The 25,013-nt window shown below is 47.5% G+C and overlaps 1 protein-coding gene across 2 annotated transcripts in view; it reads right to left on the bottom strand.

The window, feature by feature from the left end:
• The window catches only part of NOS1 (nitric oxide synthase 1), a 1,595,398-nt gene that overhangs the window by 631,188 nt on the left and 939,197 nt on the right, over window positions 1–25,013 (bottom strand). The window lies entirely within an intron of this gene.

Genomic DNA, 25,013 nt, shown 5'->3' with positions numbered 1-25,013 from the left:
CTGTACACGCCTGGGTAAGGGCCAGGGGAGGGCGGAGTGCCCATGAGGGAGGGGAGTCACACCCTCCCAAACATACACACGCTGGCAAAGGGCAAGTGGAAAGGTGCACAGGGTAAGGGGCGCTGTACTCAGCCGGGTGAGGGGCAGGCAGAGGCTTTCTTTACGCACCCGCGTAATAGACAGGTAGAGGCTTCCTTTACTCACCTCCGTAAGAGACAGGTAGAGGCTTCCTTTACTCACCTGCGTAAGAGACAGGCAGAAGCTTCCTTTACTCACCTGCGTAAGAGACAGGTAGAGGCTTCCTTTACTCACTCGCGTAAGAAACAGGTATATGAGCGGGACCTGGCACTCTCCAGTGAAGAGCAGTCTGGGATGGGTTATTTAAACCCTCTGTATGGAGTCTGTGAAGAGGTGGGAGCTGTCCTTACACGGATGAGGGACGGGGAGGTGATGGCTGGATGGATGGGTGATGTGCTTACCAGGTATGGGGCAGGCAGGTGGTGAATGGACCCTGCACGCACACACACTCACGAGTAAGGGGAGGGTCGCCTCCTTATCCGGGTAAAGGGCCGGTCGAGTGATGGGCCCTGCACTCACCCGGGTGAGGGACAGCTCGAGTGCAGGGAGGGATGCTAGCGTAGGTACTCCCCAGGTTAGGGGTCCCGCAGGTAAGAATAATGGAGTATATACTCACCAAGGTAATGGATATGGGGTGTATGGATAATGGCGTAGGTACTCACTGGGGTAGGGGTCAGGCAGGTAGGGGTGATGGCGTATGTACTCCCCAGGGTAGGGGTCAGGCAGGTAGGGGTGATGGAGTATGTACACCCCAGGGTAGGGGTCAGGCAGGTAGGGGTGATGGAGTATGTACACCCCAGGGTAGGGGTCAGGCAGGTAGGGATGATGGCGTAGGTACTCACCAGGATAGGGGACAGGTAGGGAGGATGACGTAGGTACTCACCAGGGTAGGGGTGAGGCAGGTAGGGATAATGGCGTAGGTACTCACTGGGGTAGGGGTAAGGCAGGTAGGGATGCTAGCGTAGGTACTCCCCAGGGTAGGGGTCATGCAGGTAAGAATAATGGAGTATATACTCACCAAGGTAATGGATATGGGGTGTATGGATAATGGCGTAGGTACTCACTGGGGTAGGGGTCAGGCAGGTAGGGGTGATGGCGTATGTACTCCCCAGGGTAGGGGTCAGGCAGGTAGGGATGATGGCGTAGGTACTCCCCAGGGTAGGGGACAGGCAGGTAGGGATGATGGCGTAGGTACTCCCCAGGGTAGGGGACAGGCAGGTAGGGAGGATGGCGTAGGTACTCATCAGGGTAGGGGTGAGGCAGGTAGGGATAATGGCGTATGTACTCACTGGGGTAAGGGTCAGGCAGGTAGGGATAATGGCGTAGGTACTCCCCAGGGTAGGGGACAGGCAGGTAGGGAGGGTGGCGAAGGTACTCACTGGGGTAGGGGTCAGGCAGGTAGGGACAATGGCGTAGGTACTCCCCAGGGTAGGGGTCAGGCAGGTAGGGATAATGGCGTTTGTACTCACCAGTTTATGCCCTGCGTGTAAAGCCGATTCTAGTACCGACCTGACTCGGCCCTCGGGGTTAAGACATTTGAATATTCGGGTTTTCCGAGCATGGTTCTGTGCCCTTTTGCACGCACAGGGAGTCCTGGGTGGGTTTAATTCGGCTCCCCCGCCTCAGAGGGTACAGTCAGGGGCTGACTCTAGGCAGGATACCTCGGTGCAGTACTCACCTTGTTCTGAAGGTACGCAGCCCCTGCTGGAAAATGTGGAACGAGTGGGCGGAGAACTTTACTGTATCAGAGGCCAACATCTGCACGCCCTAAGCAAGGAGTCCCTGGATGTATCCGTTTGAAAGACTGGGCATTTGCGTTATTCTGTTAGTAACGCACTCGCCCCTTAAGCGCGATCAGTGGCTCGGTTTATTAATGCATTGATTCCAGGAATGCGTGTATAAGCCAGAAGTCTGGCTGGTCTACTCTGCCTTTCATCCTTCCGAAGTCGATCAAACGAGTACCATTGACTTGGGTAACCATACACGCCTATTGCAGCGCCAAGAGACCGCAGTGGACGCGCTTTACGAATCCAAGTTGTTAAATGTCGCTCACACGCCGTCCAGTACCTGCGAGGGGTACAATCCCCACCTGTTCAGAAGCCTGTATCACTTACCACGGTCAGTCAGTGTGAGCTTTCCTCGGTCTGTGAGTGTGGGTGCTCTCTCCTCACCCAGGCTTGGCCGGCTCTCCTCTCGCGCCCCTCGCTCAGCCCCCACCCTTCCCTGCGCACCCCTAGAGTCGAGGCGCGCTCCACTCCCTCCAACAGCCGCCGCTTGCACTCACTCTGCGCCGGTGAGTCCTGTCCCAGGTAAGGCTGCGAGTGTGGCACTTGTGCGTGTACTCACTAGGTAGTTATTAGCGCTCAGTTCCGCCCCCACACATACTTTTGAAGTTCTCCCAAACGCCAGCCCGAAGTTGAGGTGCGCCGTGCACTTACCTGCAGCGGCCGTGAGTGCGCTCCGCTCCCGGACTGAGGTCCCTCCCTTCCGAGAGGGGGCTCTGCTGCTCGCCGCACACTCTGGAGCCGGAGGAATAAGTAGCGTCCCTCCCTCCCTCCCCGCCCCTCTCCGGTGCCACAGCGCCCACCCTCGAGTAGCTCTCCGTCAGCAGGCGAGGGAGCTATGCGCGACCAGCCCCTCGCAGACAGACTCTGAGGAGGGCTGTTTGCCTGAGGAGCGCTTTATCCTGGCCCACCCCCTGACGTCCAGCTCAGGGTGCCCGTGGGTGTGGGGCCAGCCTTCATTAGGGGCAGAGCTCTGCTGTCACAGTCATATATCTCTCATAGAAGCAGGCGCACGGATGCCATGAACGGGGTATCTTCGGCGTAATGCGAATTTATTTGTTTCGTCATTTATGTTAGAGATAAAAATGTGCACTTCTTTCATTTTTGTGCAGTGTTCTTGTTGTATACAAAGTGCAGCTAAATAATAAATGCACCCGTGCCCCTCCGGACGCATGGCAGTTAAAGGACTGCTGAGGGGGAGGGGGTACCAGGTCGCTGCTTTTATCAGACTTGTGCAGAAAGTAAGCAGGGGCTGCTCGAGTTAACGAGCGCTATTGACAGATTTAATATACAGGATGCGGATAACTTGAGGGAGCCCCTCGGAGCCGCCGGCGGGTAGAAGTGCCCCCTTCTTGCCGCAGAGTAGAGGCGCTGGGCAGCGAGGGCTCCCGGGCTCGGCTTTGAAGGCAGCAGCTTGTTGAATCACACTGGCTTCGCAGCCTCGTGGCCACCGCCTCCCTACTGTGAATGCTCGCGGACTCGGACGATCCGTGTAGGTAGTTTACACCAGTACCAGCCTGCTCTCTCCAGAGCGGAGTAGTATTGGTGTTATTCACTTTTTTTTTACTTTGGGTTTCCATCTACTTGCAGAAGCAACTGTGGATTTCGTATTGTGAATCGCTCCGACTCGTGTAGCACCCACGCGCAAATGTTATTCGCGAACTTCGTAGATTTAAATTCTTAAACTGTATATAGAGAGTGTTTTTTCTCATTTTAAAAGACACGTCGTGGGTCTGCTTCTAAAGGCCGGGTGACAGAGAAAGACACACAGGGCCCTTGGGGTGCGAGGGGATGTTGGCGGCGTTCGCCAAAAGCGCTAAATAGAATTTGTTCTCAAATGATTTGAAATGAAAGTCAAAATAATAAATTTGCCCATCCGCCTTCCACCCTGAGCACACTAGGCGGCTTTCCCGTTCTCTAGGGATGCTCTATTGAACTCCCCGGGGACAGGCAGAGTACAATCCCCGGGTACCCAGCCGCGGGGCCCCTGCCTGACACGTGTCAATTACACATCGGGCCCTCAAAGGCCAACCCAAGTCTAGCGAGGTAAAGGCATTGATCCAGAGGCCTTTTTGGAATCACAATATATAATCCCGGCATTTATTTGAATATCAAATGGGAAATTGCACTTTGGGAGAACCAATTTCTTTATGTTATGTTAGCTGCGGTGATGTCAAAGCCAAGCTTCAATTCGCTGGCTAGATATAGTGCAAAATCGAGGGGGCGATTCACACAAGACTAGTACCCTCCCCCCCACTCATGTCGTTGACTTAATCCTCCTGTCCTACATATACCACATGCCCTACAACCCCTCCCCGAGGCTCGGCATAGAGTTTCCCTCCTCTCACCGTTATCGGAGCAGGCACTCTGCTTAACAGTTTTTTTTTTTACCTGCACATGGACTCGAAAATGGATTTAAAAACGCTCGCCAAAAGGCGCCATTTCAGCACAAAAACGTAAAACTTTGTTTCCAGCTGTCAGGGAGCCCTGGCTGCCTCTCTGGGTTGCGTTTGATAAAAAAGCGGCGCTGGGGGGCCAGAAACGCTGTTTCCAGCACATGGATTCACGCACAAACAACAGCCCTTTCTTCAAGGAATATTGCGCCCTGGATTTTCACATCTCAAAGCCCTCCAGGGTGTAAAGAGGCGTGGTTGGGGTGGGAGCCCATTTGGTTCGTGGGGGCAGAGGGTCTCTTTCAGACATCCACTGTGCCAAAATATTCGCCTTCACCTGTCTGGTGAAACAGTCACTCCTGGCTCCACCACTGAAGGGCTGTAATTGCTGCCCCTATTTCCATGGCAACTAAAAAAAGAAGGAAAACGAAGCTTAAAGTCTACTCGGCTAAAGGAATCCAAGAGACATTTTAGGCTGCCAAGCCCCTATTTTTTCATGTGCAAATATTCAGATGCGTCCCAGTAGAGGACCTGACAGGGGCATGATGGGTAAAAAGTATGTGACTGACCCCGGGCCGTGGGGCCTACTTGCGATCATGGACAGGTTCATTACCCACCGCACCCCGTGAGATCAGTGTCTCCGCTGCAGCAAACCATCCATTCAGGAAACGACAGTGAGTTTCTGGCGTTGAGTGAATGAGGGCCTAGGAACTTGGAGCTCGTTAAGGCAGCCAAGCGTGGGGACAATGGCCTCCCCGCAGTCATCCCTCCCCCTGGCCGTCACTAGCTGGTGTGCCGCCTAACCTGCTGTATGAAGAGCCAGCCGCCACCGGGTCAGGCGGAGCGATACTGATCAATGTGGACACGCAGAGATTTTGCCATTCCATTCTAGTCCCAAATTTCACATCTGTGCAGATTCCCCCTGCACATGTGGGAGAGAACATGATTGGTCCATTAATAACCCACCTCTTTTATGCTGTGAAATATGTATAACGTCCGTTACATGTAAAGCGAATTATTAAAATGAACTATTTAAACTACTTTGTCACAGGGTCCTGTGTACACATTTTCCAGGTTTAGAAATATACATAATAAAGAGCATAGTGTGACATTAGGCTGGCACTGGCCTTGGACAAGTGCAGTTTGATGCTAGGCTGCTGTGGTTTGATTCTTTGCCAGTCCTGGGTAATCTTCCACCGTTGTTGTGTACTCTTGGACGAATGCTTAGTAACAGTGGGTTAGCACGAGGCAACAGTGGGCCGGTGCTGTATTGTTTTAACGCATCGCTGTGTGACCCGCACTCACTGATGCATGGTTTTGGCTCAGCGCTATTTTCACCCATCACTATCTGACATTAGTCTAGCATGTAAGATCTTTAGCCAGCAGCTCGTTGATTAATCACCAGTTTGTCACTGAGCCCCAAGAGATATTTGCACAGTCCATTAATTTAAATGTACAGGTAACGGCGAAGCATTATTTTGAAATCTCAGAACAAATCTGCCAGGTCAAAAGCTATGCATTTTTACAAAGAAATGTTGATGCTGGTCTAGCAGGGTATGAATTTGGGATGGGCTTTGGATTGTTGCACAGCATCATACAGTGACTTTAAAGTGATTTTAAAATTATGATATTTCACATTTCTTCCTCTCAGATTTCCTCCATTCTGATGAAAACTAATAAGAGTATTGCAGTCTACATCTCTAAAGGGTTCCCAGTATGATGGCTGTAGTGATGCTTGCATCATATTTCAATTTTATAGTATGTGACCTAGTTATCTTCCATATGTTATCATATGGCAAGACGAGTCCATCAAATTTATTCTAGTAGTAGTAGATCTATTTTCCAGATGGATTGAATTGAAAGTGGTTGACAAAATAAGCACTGACACAGTCATAGCATTTTTAGATGAATGTTTCATCAGATAAGGTCTGCCTGCGTCCATTTTGACGGATAATGGTGTTCAGTTCAAGTCTGATACCATGAAGGTCTTTATGGAATCCTCAGGTATCAAACAAAGATTTACTGCTGTTTATCATCCTCAAGGCAATTCAGTTGTTGAAAGAGTTAACAGAGTCATTAAAGGCACGCTACAGCTGGCCAATAAGAACAGGAAGAATTGGTTTGTTGAACTTAACAAGATGTTGTGGTCATACAGAAGAACTATAGTTACTTACCTGTAAACTGTGGTTCTCCAGTATTGGTGTCTTTCATAGATTCACATGCTTGAATATCCCCCGTCGTCGAAGTGGGAGTCCCACGGTACATAAAATAGCAGTATATATGCATGTATACATGAAAAATATAACTAATAAAAATATACATACATATAGTGCAGTAAATTGTAAATTCCAAAAGTACCATAGAACACAATAGGCCCATTGAAAAGCCTAAGGGAGAACTCACTTTAGTAGCATATTAGAGTCATTATGTGTTGGATCACATTCCAGCCAATCAGGCTGTAGCCTCCTCTAGAACCTTCTCCTCAGAAGCCCAAGTCCTCAGATTTTCGTAGCACAGAGTAAGTAAAAGTGCCTGAGGAGAAGAGAGCCTCTGAGGGGAGGATGGGAGGGTCGCATGTGAATCTATGAAAGACACCAATACTGGAGAACCACAGTTTACAGGTAAGTAACTATAGTTCTTCTCCAGTATTAGGGGTGTCTTTCATAGATTCACATGCTTGAATAGAGTAGAAAGCAGTAAATGATCACATAAGTCATAAAGGTAATACATCAAGCAAAGAAGGTAAATATATATGGTAATAAACAATAAATACCAAAACATTATTACTAGAAAACAAAACCTTTATGACTGGAGGCGGGTAGCAACAGAGGCTCACCTTTACTGGAAAAGATTCCGCAGCACCGCTTGACCCACTGCCGCATCCGCGGTGTCTGTTGATTGCAGGCAGTAGTGCTTAGTAAAAGTATGGCTGCTCGACCAAGTAGCAGCTCTGCAGATCTGGCGTAAGGGTACCCCCGCAAACAGGGCAGCCGAAGTAGACACTGCTCTAGTTGAATGAGCTCGAACAGGAGCAGGAAGGGGCTTTCCAGCCCGTTGGTGGCAGAAGGATATGGTAGAGGAGATCCACCTGGTTATAGTCTGCTTGGTAACAGGTTGTCCTTTGCAAGTTGGACCATATGCCACAAATAATTGATCAGATTTTCTGATAGGTGCAGTTCGTTGAATGTAGAATTTGAGACAACGTTTCAAATCTAATGAATGCAATGACCGCTCAGCTGGAGTTTGCGGAGCAGGAAAGAAAGTTTTCAGAATTACAGGTTCGTTGAGATGAAAGTCACTGGGAACCTTCGGGATGAACTTAGGATTAGTTCGTAATGTCACAGCCTCTTTGGAGAATTTTAAGAAAGGAGGCTGTATGGTAAACGCCTGGATGTCACTGACACGTCTTGAGGACGTTAAGGCGAGTAAAAGAGCAACTTTCCACGTGAGAAATTTAAGAGTTGCCGAGTGAATAGGTTCAAATGGTGGTAGAAGTAGTTGAGACAAGACCAAATTCAAACGCCAGGCAGGCGGAGGGCGACGGATAGGTGGAAACATCCTAAAAAGGCCCTTGTAAAATTGTTTAATGATCCTTGAAGAACATAAAGATGTGGAACCATCATGGCGGAAACGGGAAATCGCCGCCAGAAACACTTTAAGAGTTGAGTGGGACAGACCTGATTTTGCCAGGGATAAAAAGAAAGGTAAAATTTGTTCAGGTTTTGCAGTCATTGGGTCCAAATCCTTGGTGCGGCACCAGACACAGAAACGTTTCCACTTGAGTTGGTACGTTTTTATGGTGGAGGGAGCGCGAGCCCGCGCTAACACCTCCCTGCAGTCCTTGTCAATAGTCAACCGTGCAAATTCATTGTACTCAGGTTCCAGGCATGGAGTTGAAGGTATGCTGGATCTGGATGACAAATTTGTCCCTGCTGCATCGTGAGGAGGTGCGGCAGAGGATGGAGTGGCAACGGATCGGACTGCGAGAAGAGGAGCAGGTCCGTGAACCATGGACGTCTCGGCCACTTGGGTGCGATCAGGATGATGCGACAAGGTTGGAACCTCATCCTGTGTAACAAACGAGGGATCAGAGGAAGTGGAGGGAAAGCATAGATGAAATCGTTCGACCAATCGATCGAAAATGCATTCCCGCTCGACTCTCTGTGGGGATGCCGACTTGCAAAGCGTGGGCATTTCTTGTTGACAGCAGTCGCGAAAAGATCCATCCGTGGCTGGCCCCACCGCCGGAAGATGTACTCGACCGTGGGCTGATTGAGTTCCCACTCGTGATTGTCTGATGACGCTCGGCTGAGTGAATCCGCCAGAACATTGGCCACGCCTGGCACGTGAATGGCTGTGAGATGAATTTGACGTTGGATCGCCCAATCCCATATTTCTTGTGCTAGTTGAGAAAGTGGAAGAGACCTCGTGCCGCCCTGCTTGTTGAGGTAGTGCATGCTGGTGGTGTTGTCCGTCCTCACCAGCAAAGTGTGTCCCCGCACTAACCTCTGGAAAGATTTGAGGGCTAAGAAAATCGCCAAGAGTTCCAGACGATTGATGTGCCAAGTACGTTGGATTGCTGTCCACTTCCCTTTCACAGACATGCCGTCGAGATGCGCTCCCCAGCCTTCGAGAGACGCGTCTGTTGTAAGCGTTAGAGTTGGGGGTTCGTCCTGGAATGAACGGCCCGCAGATATGTGTGGAGGGTGAGCCCACCACTCCAGCGCTTTCTGTATGCGAGGTGTTAAAAGGACCTTGTCCTCGAAGGACCCCGACACCTGTTTCCACTGCCTGTCCAGTTCCTCCTGGAGAGTCCTCATGTGCAATCTGCAATTTGGAATGAGGTGGATGCACGAGGATGCCATGCCAAGGAATGATTTGAACATTCGGACAGAAACGGACAGTTTTGATTGGAGGGAGCGCACCATCATTAACATGCGGTCCTGTCTTTCCTGGGAAACGTACACTTTTCCCTGCCGAGAATCTAGCAAGGCTCCGAGAAAATTTCTCCGTTGCGAAGGTTGAAAGTGTGACTTCTGGCAATTGATTGAAAGCCCCAAGGCGTGGAAAAGGGAGACGCAAACTTGAGTGTGCTGCTCCGTCTGGTGAAAAATGCTTGCCTTGATGAGGCAGTCGTCCAGGTATGGGTAAAATTGGATACCTTGGAGACGTAGGAAGGCAGCTACAGGGGCCAAGATCTTGGTAAAAACCCTTGGTGCCGAGCGGAGGCCGAATGGCAGGACTTTGAATTGGAAGTGTAGCTGTCCGACCGTGAAGCGGAGATACTTCCTGTGTCTGGGGTGGATTGGCACATGGAAGTAAGCGTCCTGAAGGTCGATTGTGGAATAGAACTCGCTTGGATTGAGAAAATTCAGAATTTGGAGCAGGGTTAACATCTGAAATGTTTTTGAAATTAGAAATTTGTTTAGAGCTCGTAGATCCAATATTGGACGCCATTCCCCCGATTTCTTCTTGACCAAGAAAAAGCGGGAATAGAATCCCTTGCCACGTTGACCTTGCGGCACTAGTTCGATGGCTCCTTTTTTGATCATTAAATTCACCTGGGCCAGAAGGTCCTTGAAATGAGGGGGTGGTGGCCCCGAAGGTGGATGATTGGGTGGAAATTTGGTGAATTCCAGGGTATGCCCTTTGGATATAACGTCCAGGACCCATTGGTCGGAGGTGATTGTAGACCATTTGTAAAAGTATTTCGAGATGCGACCTCCAAGATGTACGGTCGGCAAAAGGAAGGGTCTGAGGCAGTCACTGCTTTTTGGTGTTTGATCCACCTCTATAAGTGGATTTCCTTTGGTAAGGCCTGGAGGTGGATTGTCGAGTTTGAGATTGATAGGCACCCCGCTGTCTGTTATCGTTGTAGGTGTTGAATGAACGATATTGACTTGAGCCACGAAAAGTAGAGGAGCCTCCGCCTCTACCCCGTGCACCCCGAAAAGGCCGTTTTTTGTATTGTAGGCTCGCCAGGGATTTCGCAGTGTCAGTGTCCTTTTTTATTGCCTCAAGGGCATCATCCACATGTTTGCCAAACAATAATTGTCCGTCATAAGGCAAATCTAGGACTCTTGCCTGTACTTCAGGACGGAAAGTGGTAGAGCGCAGCCAGCCTTGACGCCTCAAGACTGCAGCCCCCGCCAATTGTCGAAATCCCGTGGAGGAAATATCGAGTGCACACTCAATGATTTCGGAAGAAATCAACTCTCCCTCGTGGATAATCGCTTGTGCTTCTGTCCGGATTGCCTCAGGCAGCTGAGGAATCAATGCAGCAATCTCGGACCACATCTGGCGGTCATAACGGCCCAGTATAGCCAAAGTGTTCGCCGCCCTCACTGTAGTAGCCGCCATGGTCGTGAATTTTTTTCCAATGGAATCCAATTTGCGGCCTTCCTGATCAGGAGGAGACGTGAGTGGCGTAGCATTATTGCGCGATCTCTTTTGCGCAGCCTGAGTAATTACCGAATCTGCCTTCGGTTGAGACACTAAGCAGGCCGGAGAAGACGCCGGTGCTTTGTATTTCCTGTCTAATCTGGGTAAGACCGCAGGAACAGAATTGGGACGTTCCATCAATTTAAGGCCTTCCTTCCAAATATATTCCACGATTGGAATAGTGTGGGATTGCCTCTGTGAGATGTCTTTAAAGTCGTATAGAAAGCAATCACTTTCGTGCTGTTGTTGTTCGACTTTGAGATGAAACCGTTTTGTAGCCCGGATCATCAAATTGTGGAAATGTGCCATGTCCACTGGGGGCGAATGTAGAGGTGAGGTGGGCGGAGTGGAAGGTGTTTGAGCCCTATAATCGTCCCACTCAGCCATGTCGGCGTCATTGTCGTCGTCATCTGTGTTGTGAGGATCCGGATCCTCATCTCCAGTGTCAGGGCGAGTACCATCCGGTGAAGCCGGCGAAACTGGTGTAGGTGCCTGAGGAAGGTGCGGTTGAGGCTGCGGAGGAGGCAGTGGTGCTGGAGAAGCAGGAGTAGAAGAAGGAAACCTGCGGTTATAATCATCCAGCATGTGCTGAAGGTTCATCACCAAGGACAGAGGTATCTGGGTAACAGGCTCTGAAGGCACCGGTTCGGACGTATCAACAGGAAACAATTCAGTCCCATCTTCGACATTGTCCAACACCTCACCCTCGTCACTATATTCCTGGCACTTAATGTTCAAATCCGAAGGACTTGTTGCCTGTTTAAATAATCCTTCCACTTCCGAATCGTTTCCGGATTCTTCCCCAGCAGATTGGAATAATTTGTCTGGAAGACGAGCACCACTCCTCACAGGACTCAGTTGGATGAGTGGTATGGTCCGCAAAGAAGAAGCAGTAACCACTGTGTAGATGGAAGCCGTCTTCGGTAGAGGTTGGTGCGACGCCAACGAGCCCGTTGGCGTAAATGCGGCACCGTCAGCAACGCCCTGAGGCGATTTGGACGGGATTTTCTTCGTCGACGAGGATTCCTTGCCCGTCGACGAGCCCGTCGACGGGAGCGGGGCTTTGTTCGCCGACGAAAGTGGAGCTTTCGCCGTCGACGGCGAAGGCGTCGACGATATGAGAGTCGTCGACGAGGCCGTCGATGAAGTAATGCTGGCTGACAAAGACGTCGTCGACGGGGGCACCGTCGACGGGCCCGTCGACGGGGTGCTGGGTGGAGGCTTGGTCTTCGTCGACGATGGATGCGCCGACGAAGGGTGCGTCGACGGCTTCGTCGTCGACGGGGCGCTGAGTGGAGGCTTGGTTTTCGTCGACGGTGTATGCGTCGACGGCTTCGTCGTCGACGGTCTATCCTTGCCGGTCGTCGACGAGATCTTCACCACTGAAGAGATGGGTCTCACCTTCGAGGTCGCCGTCGACGAGGTGGTCGTCGTCGACGTTGCGCCGGTGGACATGGAACATGTCGTCGTCGACGTGGAGGTGGTAGAAATGGATTTCGTCGACGCTGAAGACGTCGACGGGCGCGACGACGAGCCCGTCGACGAGCCAAAACCAGATTTCTTACTGGTAGGTAAGGCTTTGGGCGCAGACGTCAGAGAACCAGGTCCCGTAGACGTGCCCTGAAGCGAATCCTGTGGGGAGACAATCTTAGAGGACTCCAACAGTCTACTCTTCTTGAGAAAAGGAGAAGGAGCCTCGGTCTCAGACCCACGCTTCTGAGAGGACTTTGAAGCAAAAGATGACAGGCTCTCCACATCAGAAACCACAGACTCCGAAGTTCTCAACTTCTGTAGCCACAGAAGGAGACGGGCCTCTCTATCTCTCAGAGTCTTAGGAGGGAAAGTACGACAGTACTTACAGTTTTTCACCTCATGGTCTGGGTAGAGACAGTAAATGCATTTACTGTGTGGATCCTCGTGGAAAAGGCGCAGTTTACCACATGAAGGGCAGGCTTTAAACAGAGATTTCTTGTTTGAAGACATTTTCTTGAAGAAAAAACAGGTAAAGTTGAAGAAAACTGAGCAGAGCTCAGGGAGACTCCCTTCACACGACGTGCGGTAGAAAATCTGAGGACTTGGGCTTCTGAGGAGAAGGTTCTAGAGGAGGCTACAGCCTGATTGGCTGGAATGTGATCCAACACATAATGACTCTAATATGCTACTAAAGTGAGTTCTCCCTTAGGCTTTTCAATGGGCCTATTGTGTTCTATGGTACTTTTGGAATTTACAATTTACTGCACTATATGTATGTATATTTTTATTAGTTATATTTTTCATGTATACATGCATATATACTGCTATTTTATGTACCGTGGGACTCCCACTTCGACGACGGGGGATATTCAAGCATGTGAATCTATGAAAGACACCCCTAATACTGGAGAATCACAGTTCATGAAACTAATGGTGAAAGTCAGTTTGGTCTTATGAGAGGCAGGTTCCCTTATTCCAAGTTAAATCCCACATGGTTGGGCAGAAGTAAAGCATATGTTTGGAATGCTGTCAGTGTCAGTGATAACATTTGCAAATCTCAAGACAAAAATAAAGTGTATTATGATAAAAAAACATGGCACCAGGGATACACAAGTTGAGGTTGGTCAATTAGTTAGAGTTAAGTCTTCCAAGAAAATTGGTAAGTTACAACCTCGCTTCTCAGATCCAAAAACCATCACCAAAGTGATGCGCAATACCGTGTTGCTAGACGATGGTTCCATTCATCACATGAGTAAGATTGCTTTTGCCAGAGGATCTGGTTTTTCAAAAAATAAGGAAAGGGAGATGGGTAATGTTGGTGATTTTTGGTGGTTAACTCCAGTTGAATCTTCAGATCCCAAAACAAATTCGTTTGACAGTCACAGCGGTGCCTCCCAACCTTCAATTCCTCTGGTTGGGTCTGAGTTGTTAGTTGAAGAGTTTCAGAATGATAATGAAGAATCGTTTAATGAAGAATCATGTTCTTTATCTTCATCATCTCTGTATGCTAATCCTAAAGAGATTAGTTCTGGTTCACCTCAGAATTCATGCGAAGTCAATCCATCTGCTTCAAAAAATGTACAACCTCAAGCATGTACCAGAAGTGGAAGAAATGTTGTTACTCCTAAATTTTTAGATGATTTTGTGTGTAAATAAGTTTTTAGTTTTTCTTTAATTTATTTTGTTTTTTTTATTTAAGGAGGAGGATGTGTAGTGATGCTTGCATCATATTTCAATTTTATAGTATGTGACCTAGTTATGTTCCATCCAGAATTACTGCATGTCAGTATTAGAATGTATGTATGTCACAGTGAATGTGTTAGAGTGTATGTGCAGTCCAGAGTTCTTCTTCAAGCTGGCAGCACCTTATTTTCTCTGTACAACTTTACTTTGGAATAAAGAAGAATTATCCAAATTTCCTGCGTGATGTATCACTACAATGGCCTATAGGCAATGGGTTAATGTGTGACGTCCTACTCTTCCCCACTATTCACAGCAACTTCAACTCATATGCACAGATCTCTGCTTCCTCATGTTTTTATTGTTCCCCACTTAACCCCTTCGCTGCTAGGCCTTTTCCCCTCCTGTGCTAAGCCTTTTTTGGCGATTTGGGGTAGTGCGCGCTTAGGCCCCTGTAACTTTTTGACCACATCGGGTATCCACGCCAAATTTGCGTCCTTTTCTTCCAACATCATGTGGATTCCAAAGGTGCACAGGGTTTGTGGATTCCCTTGGAGGGGTCCCGGAAATTAACCAAAATATAGTGAAACTTTTGTTTTTTTCAGAAAAATGGGAAAAACGGGCTGCAAATGAAAGCCTCTGGGTTTTTCCCTGCAAATGGCATCAAAAAGGGTTTGTGGGGCTGAAATCTCCATTTTCTCAGCTTTTAGGGAATGACAGTCTTTTGTCAGAGAACCAACATTTTTTACACAGTTTTGGCATTTTTCTGGGACATAGCCTATTTTTGCTATTTTTAGAGCTTTCCACCTCCTTCCAGTTAATGGTAGAAATGAGTTTGAAAGCAATAAGGGATCCTGAAAAGCTATACATTTGCAAAACGTAGACACATTTTTGAATTTAATAAGGGGTCATTTGTCTAAATCCGTGAAGGTTTAGTTGTAGAAACTAACAGTTAAACATTGGAATAATTGAAAATTTGTTGAAAAAAACAGCCTTTTGTCTCCACATTTTCACCTATAACTTCTTGTAATTGTGACAGCTCTTGGAAAGCAATATACCATTACATTCGTTAGACCTTCCTGGTTGTGGGGATATATAGGACTTGTAGTTTCTCCAAGAACCCGACGAACCCAGATCCAAAAACTGAGCAGCAACTTGCAATGATTTTTTTTTATTTACTGGGTATAGAGCACTTATTCTTGGAAAATGTATATGTGGAAAAATCGGTATGAAAGATACATATGTATTTCTGAATTGGGTACAAATTATAGAGTCTAGAAACAGTATATAATTGCACATTTTCAAAATTGGGAATACTCATACTAGCATGAGAATTATTGGTCATTTTTGAAAAAGATTTTTATTTAACACAATGTCTTTCATTGGGAAGGGAGAAATGCATGAAAACTCAATTGGTAATAACAGTTGATTTACAAATCTGAATTACCCTAAGTCTCCCGATAAAAACGGTACCTCATTTGTGTGGGTCGGCCTTGTGCCTGCGACATGAAACAGCGCAAAACGCAACATGGTCGCACCTCAATTTCCCAGTGAAATCTTGCGCTTTTTGGACAAAGAGACTACCTTTTGTTTTTGAGCCGTAGCTCTGCCAGCACCTAGGGAAACCTAGCAAACCTATACATTTGTGAAAACTAGACACCCAGGGAAATTCAGGATGGGGTGACTCGACTGCCTCCCACCAGGTTTTGTTACCCAGAATCACTTGCAAAGCTAGGAATTTGACAAAAAAAAACACATTTTCCTCACATTTCTGTGGTGGAAAGTTCTGAAATCTGCGTGGATCAACAAATTTCTACCCACCCAGCGTTCCCCCAGGTCTCCCGAAAAAAATGGTACCTCACTTGCGTGGGTAGGCATAGTGGCTGCGACATGAAACAGCGCAAAACGCAATGTGGTCGCACCTCAATTTCCCAGTGAAATCTTGCCCTTTTTGGACAAAGAGACTGCCTTTTGTTTTTGAGCCCTAGCTCTGCCAGCACCTAGGGAAACCTAGCAAACCTATACATTTTTGAAAACTAGACACCCAGGGGAATTCAGGATGCGGTGACTCGACTGCCTCCCACCAGGTTTTGTTACCCAGAATTCCTTGCAAAGCTAAGAATTTGACAAAAAAAACACATTTTCCTCACATTTCTGTGGTGGAAAGTTCTGGAATCTGCATGGATCAACAAATTTCCACCACCCCGCGTTCCCGCAGGTCTCCTGAAAAAAATGGTACCTCACTTGCGTGGGTAGGCATAGTGGCTGCGACATGAAACAGCGCAAAACGCAACGTGGTCGCACCTCAATTTCCCAGTGAAATCTTGCGCTTTTTGGACAAAGAGACTACCTTTTGTTTTTGAGCCCTAGCTCTGCCAGCACCTAGAGAAACCTAGCAAACCTATACATGTTTGAAAACTATACACCCTGGGGAATTCAGGATGGGGTGACTCGACTGCCTACCACCAGGTTTTAATACCCAGAATCCCTTGCAAAGCGAAGAATTTTACAAAAAAAACACATTTTCCTTACATTTCTGTGGTGGAAAGTTCTGGAATCTGCGTGGATACACAAATTTCTACCCACCCAGCGTTCCCCCAGGTCTCCCGAAAAAAATGGTACCTCACTTGCATGGGTAGGCATAGTGGGTGCAACAGGAAAAGGTTCAAATTGTACAGTGGTGAATTTACAATAGCCTTTAGCAAAACAACCTTTATTTTTTTGGGGGGGGGACCTGAGTTTTTGGCCCGGGGCTCAGTGGCCATCTTTTGAAACTACCAAACACAAACAGTTCTGAAAACTAGACACCTGGGGGAGTCCAGGGAGGTATGGCATGCGTGGGTCCCCTAATGTTTTCCTACCCAGAAATCCCTGCAAACCTTAAATTTAGGTTAAAAAACGCACTTTTCCATACATTTTTGGGTGGGATCTCCCTGCCGGCACCAATGTCCTACCACCCAGCGTTCACTTTGTTCTCCCGAGTAAAATGATACACCACTTGTGTTGGTGGGCCAAAGGCCTGTGACTAAGGTGGGGTGCTTAATTTGTCAAACTTAAATACTACATTTTTTAAAAATTCATTTTTAGCCTGTTCTGCTGTTGCAGGAGATTGTGGATAAAAAACAACAAAAGAATTCACCAGAAAGACATGACCATATACTTCCTTATTTTAATAATAATATCTAAATTTAGTAAGTTATTTATAGCTATAATGTACACCTTACCAGAGTTACTCAAAAGACAAACATTCAAGCACGGCTATCTATTCCTCAAAGACACACACATACAGGTTGGATTTGGCACGAGGGCGAGTGATGGTTCAGTACATAAAATTTTATTAACAAAATATTTCAAAAAAAAGAAATGCTCTGTCAATAAATAAATGCATAAAAACCGAACCAGTGACTCGCAACTCGTGAGCTGTAAAGCCACGACAAGACACCAACCGTTTTACAGGCCATTCACGCACCTTTCATACCTGATACAAACCAGACCATTGACACCATCCGGAAGGAAAAGCAACACATAACAACAATCATAATAAGGGACAAGGTACACCCTACTTCAGAAAGAGATAAAAGACAAATATTACTGCACAGCCATCTAATCCGCAAGCACACACACACATACTGGTTGGATTTGGCACGAGGGCGAGTGATGGTTCAGTACATAACATTTTATTAACAAGATATTTCAAAAAAATGAAATGCTCTGTCAAGAAATAAATGCATAAAAACCGAACCAGTGACTCGCAACTCGTGAGCTGTAAGGCCACGACAAGGCACTAACCGTTTTAAAGGCCATTAACACACCTTTCATACCTGATACAAACCAGACCATTGACACCATCCGGAAGGAAAAGCAACACAACAACAATCACAATAAGGGACAAGGTACACCCTACTTCAGAAAGAGATAAAAGAAAAATATTACTGCACAGCCATCTAATCCGCAAGCACACACACATACTGGTTGGATTTGGCACGAGGGTGAGTGATGATTCAGTACATACAATTGTATTCGCAAGTAATTTCACAAAAATGAAATACACTGCGTATAATTGAAAGTATGATAAACTGAATCACTGACTCACAGCTCGTGAGCTGTAAAGCCACGTCAAGGCACCAACCTCTTTACAGGCTATTCATACACCTTTCGTACGTGTGACACATACAAAACATTCACACCGCCAGCCGCGGACCCATCACATTTCAACACTCACACCAGCAGACAGCGCCATTCAAGGGCCCATCACTTTCACACGCCCACATTTCTGACATTGCAACTACACAAAATGATGGACTGCGTGGAGTGTCACTCAACTAGCAGTGTGTGTAGTGACCAACAGAAAGTAACTACTCACACACCGCCAGCCGAGCGCCAGTCCACCCACACCACCATCCAAGCACCAGACCATGCACACCGCCAGCCAAACACCACTCAGCGCACACCGACAGCCAAGTACCACTCCACACACACCACCAGCCAAGCATCACTCCACGCACACCACCAGCCAAGCGCCACTCCACAAACACAACACCAGCCAAGCACCACTCCGTGCACAGACAGCCAAGTACCACTCCACGCACACCATCCAGCCAAGCGCCTCTCCACACACACCGCCAGCCAAGCGCCACTCCACTTACACCACCATCCAATTACCAGACCATGCACACCGCCAGCCAAACACCACTCAGCGCACACCGACAGCCAAGTACCACTCCACACACACCACCAGCCAAGCATCACTCCACGCACACCAAGCGCCACTCCACACACACCGCCAGCCAAACACCACTCCGTGCACAGACAGCCAAGTACCACTCCACGCACACCACCAGCCAAGCGCCACTCCACACACACCACCAGCCAAGCACCAGACCATGCACACCGCCAGCCAAACACCACTCAGCGCACACCGACAGCCAAGTACCACTCAACACACACCACCAGACAAGCACCACTCCACGCACACCGCAAGCCAAGCGCCACTCCACACACACCGCCAGCCAAGCACCACTCCGTGCACAGACAGCCAAGTACCACTCCACGCACACCATCAGCCAAGCGCCACTCCACACACACCACCAGCCAAGCGCAACTCCACACACTCCGCCAGCCAAGCACCACTCCACGCACACCACCAGACAAATCCAAACACAACACCAGGCAAGCGCAAGAGCACGCACACCGCCAACCAAACACCAGACCACGCACACCGCCAGCAGAGCACCAGTCCACAGACACCGCCAGACTAGCACCAGTCCACAGACACCGGCAGCCAAGCGCCAAACCATGCACACCGTCAGACAATGGACACTACACGCAAACCAACATCATACTTTAGTTTAAAAAAAATAAATAAATAAAAACAAAACCAAATTGCAAATTGATACAAATCTACTAACTCAACAACTAAATCTAAAAAGACTACACAAATGCAAACTTTGAAACTGAACAATAAGTTTTAAAGAATAAAGACCAACCAGTTCACTTTACCACTCATTGATACTCCCAAATATTCTTTTGCCTGTGGTACAATCTAAAACAAGCAGGTACACACAGCCCGGGGTTTGAAGGGCAGTCGGGGCAGTACATACGAACCTCCTTCCGCAAACCTCTTCGCCAACAGACTCTACATCTCCGACTGGGAAAGTCTTTTGAGGTTGTAGGAGGAATTGTATCAGGAAAGTGGCGATCTTTCAATCTGGCAACATCCTCCACCACTCCAACTCTAGGAACACTTGCCTGTTCCACTAAAACAAGGCTGCCTACTACAGACTCCTGAAACTTCACAAAAGTCATCTTTGACTGGGGACAAGATTTCTGGAACACAACAAACGCATTAAAGATTGCCAAGTGGAAAATATGCATAGCCAACTTCTTGTACCAAATGTAAGCCTTACGAAGAGCTGCATACGGTTCCAACCTCTGATCTACTCTGTCAACACCACCCATGTACTTATTGTAGTGCATTATGCACACAGGTTTGCGCACTTCTGCAACCTGACCCCAAACAGGCACCGGTTCAGTGCTTTCATCATGTATTGTAGTCAACATGTAGACATCTCTCCTGTCTGAAAACTTCACAGCTAGAAGCTCCTCACAACGCAATGCAGTGCACTGTCCCCGAGCAAGCTTTCGACAAACAAGTTATTTTGGGAAACCTTTACGGTTTGAGCGGATTGTGCCACAAGCAACAGTGTCCACTTTGGCCAATTCCCTGAACAACCGCACACCAGTGTAGAAGTTATCGACATACAAATGATGGCCTTTGTTAAAAAATCCACGACCAAGTTCCCACACAATTTTCTCAGTCACTCCAAAAGTCGACGGACAACCAGGGGGGTTAATCCTGGATTCCTTACCAGTGTACACCCTGAAATTAGAGACATATCCAGTCTCACTGTCACACAGCATATACAGTTTGATTCCATAGCGTGCCCTCTTACTAGGAATGTATTGCCGAAATACCAAGCGGCCCTTGAACAACAGCAAAGACTCATCCACTGCAATTTCTTTCCCAGGATAAAAGATCTCAGGAAATCGATCAACAAAATGATCAATGACAGGCCGAATCTTGAAAAGACGGTCACATTCAGGGTGATCTCGTGGCAAAGCAAGACTATTGTCAACAAAATGCATCATCCGAAGCAGAAGCAAATACCTATCACGACTCATGATTGCCGGAAATATAGCTGTTGGCATCAAGGGACTAGTAGACCAATATGAAGCCATTGAATGTTTCCCAAGAAAGCCCATCAAAAAAGATAAACCCAAAAACTTTTTCATCTCCTCCAAATTTGTGGGAGTCCACCGGGTAGCTCTAGCGTGGGGCTTAAGGCTGGCACAGTTCACCCTCAAAATATTTTCAGCATACAAATTAGTCTGCTCTACAATCTCTGCCAAAAACACATCATCCATAAACAACTTGAAAAAAACAATAGGCAAAAAGTTTTCAGTGTTCACCCTACACCCTGGAACACCAGTAAATTCAGGCAATGCCGGCTGCACCATGCCTGGTGCAACCCAGAGGTCAGAACTTTCAACGTCAAGTCTTCCAGCCGCAGGCTGCCGCACAGCTGCCTCTTGTCTCACTACACCAACTGGAAATCTAGCAGCCCCAGGCTGTAGCTCAGATGTCTCTTGCCGCACTATTGGCACAGCAATGTCCTCCGCAACCACAGGCACAGCAATGTCCTCCGCAAGCACAGGCACATCATCCACACCAAAAGTAGCTTCATCAGCACTCAGAGTGTCTTCATCATCAGATGAAGCCATGTGTAGAGAAAACTCACTACCTGAATCTTCACCTCCCACCTCTGGTTCAGATTCAGAGTCAGTCTCTGGACCATGGTCAGAGGAAGAATCAAAAAGCATTCCAACAACTTGCTGAGCAGTAATCCGGCGGCTAGCCATTATCCTTACAAATAAAGGAGTCTGCACAAACAACTCAACAACCCCAACACTGCGCAAAGTAAGATAAAAAATTTAAGTCTTTTTCACAAAAAACTATATTTAGAAAAAATATACAATTCACTTACAAGACACAACTACACTCACCAGCACCTACTCTGCCAAGACACAGCAAATAGGCAACGATATCCCACTAGAAAGAAGAAAAAAAAAACTTACATCTACAGAAGGACACATCAAAAACAAATGCAAAACATGTTTTACAATCACAACAAACAGAAACCAAACATACTTGTATTACTACACACTTTTCAAAATAAACAATTACATTACAATTGAACAAAAAAGAGGTCTCTTACCAAACACATGCAACTACAGAAACAGCAGAACAACAGAATCACCAGTAACGGAACCGCACACTGCAACAATCTAAAGAGAAAAAAAAAACAATACACATTAGAAGAAACAAAAACAACACACATTACAACAGGCTATGTCACAAGGTATGTCACAAATGGGGTGTCTTTTCCAAAGGGGGGAAGATTATAAATCATTAAAAACGTGGGCCCCCTGGAAGCAACCCTACGGAGGGCAGAGAGGCCAAATAAAGACACGGCAGAACATACTTTAGAAAACAAATGGGCCCAAGGAAGCAACCCTTGGCCAAGGAGTCGCTCCCTATAAAAAAAAAACCTCTGGAGTCTAGTGGGCTTTTCTATCCCCCCCTGTGTCCAGAAACGGTAAAAAAAACAGCCGATCTGCCCCCAGGGGGGCAGAACAGTCTACAATATTTATAATGCCCCCTGGAAGCGACCCTTGCCCAAGGGGTTGCTTCCTTTATAAATATAATAAAATTCCTGGTGTCTAGTGGGCTTTTCTACCCCCCCCCCCCCTGGGTCCAGATGCGGCCCAAAAAACGGCTGATCTGCCCCCAGGGGGGGCAGACAAGTCTAAAAAAAAAATATGGGCCACTAGGAAGCGACCCTTCCCCAAGGGGTCACTTCCTTTTCAATTGTAAACAAATCCCTGGTGACTAGTGGGCTTTTCTGCCCCCCCTGGGTGCAGATCGGCCAAAAAACCGGCCGATTTTCCCCGGGGGGGCAGAAAAGTCTGAAAAATATTTAACCCCCTAAGGAAGCGACCCTTGCCCAAGGGGTCGCTTCCTTTATAAATATAATTCAATCCCTGGTGTCTAGTGGGCTTTTCTGCCACCCCTGGGTCCAGATGCGGCCCAAAAAACGGCCGATCTGCCCCCAGGGGGGGCAGAAAATTCTAAAAACAAATTAGGGCCTCAAATATAACCAAATCCCTGGTGACTAGTGGGTTTTTCTGCCCTCCCTGGGTGCAGATCGGCCAAAAAAACTGCCGATCTGCCCCAGGGGGGGCAGAAAAGTCTGATAAATATTATGGCGCTAAAAGGAAGCGTCCCTTGCCCAAGGGGTCGCTTCCTGCACAAATAAATATGGCCAAAAACAATCCCTGGTGTCTAGTGGGGCATTCCTGTTGCACGATCGCGACGCTGTGCGCGATCGTGCACCAGGAATGCCGTGCATTGGGACATCAGGGGAGAGGAAACACAGTTTCCTCCCCCCCGATGCCTCAAGGCACCGAAAAACGGCCCCCCGCCCCACCGGAGCAGCACAACACCCACCTCTCTGCTGGACGCGCTGGAAACAAATGGCTTCCAGCGCGTCCAGCGCTTCCTGATGACTTCGGCGCGCGCTGTGCGCGCTGATGTCACCAGGAAGCGTGGGGGGGGGCCAGGGGGTGGCAGCGGAAAGCCTTCCGCTGCCACCCCGGTACAAACACCAACATCGATGCCCCAGGGGGGGGAGCGCCAGCGCTCCCCCCCAGGGCTGTACTGATGACGGAGAGGTTCCGTCATCAGCACAGCCCTACCGATGCTGATGACGGAACCGCTCCGTCATCAGCATCGAAGGGGTTAAGAGCCCTGGGCCCACCATCCCTCTTCAGCCGCTCAGTTTTAAAGTGATACTTCCTTGAAGAGCTACATTAAATTCTTCTGTGGCATGCCATGGCTATATTCACGCAGTCCATTGCACTAATATTATTTGCCCACCTTTGACTATGCCAGTATATTCTCAGATCAAATCTGATAGGTTAAGAGCTGTACTGGGATGTAAGGCCTCCACAGTGTATGTGATAATGGGCTACCACTGCCTTGGAAGGGTAGTGGGTGTGAAGTTGGGCCAATGCTGGATATTGGGCTTGTGCTGTGTGATATTGGGGCTGTACTGGGTGATACTAGGCGTACCTTGTGTGATATTGGCACAACACTGTATGTTCTTGGCCCACCCCTCTGTATTTAGATGGACTGTACTCTTTATTTAGACAAGTAATAATAATGCAGCAATATTCTATGGGAATTGACCATACACTCTCATTAAATGTACATCAGCCTTGCTGAAAAGTTTCAGTTTGATTATATATGCAGCTTTGGTCTATATGAAGAGCGTTTTATGGTTAAATCCTACTAAGAGTAATTACAAATGATATAGGGGCATACTTTCTGGTCAAATACTTTCCATACGACAATTTATATAAATATTGAATATTTCTGTCCATCAGTTTATACCAAGCATGCAGTGTGAACAAATAAGTTATTTTTGCACAAGATGTAGAGGTATGTTTATACTAAAGACACATATTTTACAATTAGAAAGTCAGACATATTGATTTTATCAGCGATTATGAACTTACTCTGCAACTAGCACGATATTGCTTTAGTTTCTTTTATTAATTAACTAAAAGCTCATATGGTTGCTCAATTTGAAAATATCCAGCAGTCTGTGACGCAAAACGCCTGGGGTGTCCCATTTTTGATTTTGAGTGTCCCTGCAACTGTGAATGAGGTTAAGACATAGTTCTGAGCTGCCAGCCTGCATTTGCAAGGTTCCAGATAAAGGGTTAACCCAAAGGTACTGGGACCTGGGCAGGTCAGTGTTACATGTAGAGGGGGTCCCAGTTGCTAGACAAACAATTCTAAAGAAACCGTTTTCTGAATTAAACACAAGAGTGAAAAAATCTTTGAGAGGAATGTGGTTTATTCACACCCTCTTCATAGATTGGTTATGCATACAATTTATCATATTCTTATCACAATTTATCATGCCCAAAGGGGGGAGTGGGTGAAAGGAAAGGAGAGGGAAAAGGGTAAGTGATTTGTGAGGTTCAGGATAGTGAGAAAAGGCTTAACATAGATCTCATGTGGTCACCATGATATTTTACAGTTGGACAACACATGGGCAAAATAAAATCGCCAAATTACAATTCTATACAAATGACCTCCTATCCCAACAATTGGTGCACAGTCACAAATGTTCTGTTGAACTTGGGTAAGATGTGTAAAGGAGAGTAAGTTGACGTTTCGACCCCTGGTGGTGTAGGTCCACTTGCACCTTACTGTGGGGTCTTCATCAGGACAGGTGATGTGGTGGGTCTGGGGCTAAGTGGGGTAGGGCACCTAGGATTAGAAACAAAGTAAGCTAGTGCGCAGACACATAGTGTCAAAGTAATTGTAAAGGGAAAGCTTGTTTACCAGAATCACCACTACACTGGGTGTGACAACGTGAGGACGGAGAATCTAAAAGGGCCCGTCGGATCCAGTCAGGTGAGCCAGCAGCAACCTAACGGTAAATAAATGAACAGTAATGGGCTTTCATGAGGTAGTCCCATAACCACTGACTCATGATGTGCAACAATTTCATAATCCAGTAATACCCAGCTG

The sequence above is a fragment of the Lissotriton helveticus genome, chromosome 11, assembly GCF_964261635.1.
Source record: "Lissotriton helveticus chromosome 11, aLisHel1.1, whole genome shotgun sequence".
Classification (NCBI taxonomy): Eukaryota; Metazoa; Chordata; class Amphibia; order Caudata; family Salamandridae; genus Lissotriton; species Lissotriton helveticus.
Note: the sequence above shows the minus strand (reverse complement) of the source record. Positions and strands in the feature narration are given on the sequence as shown.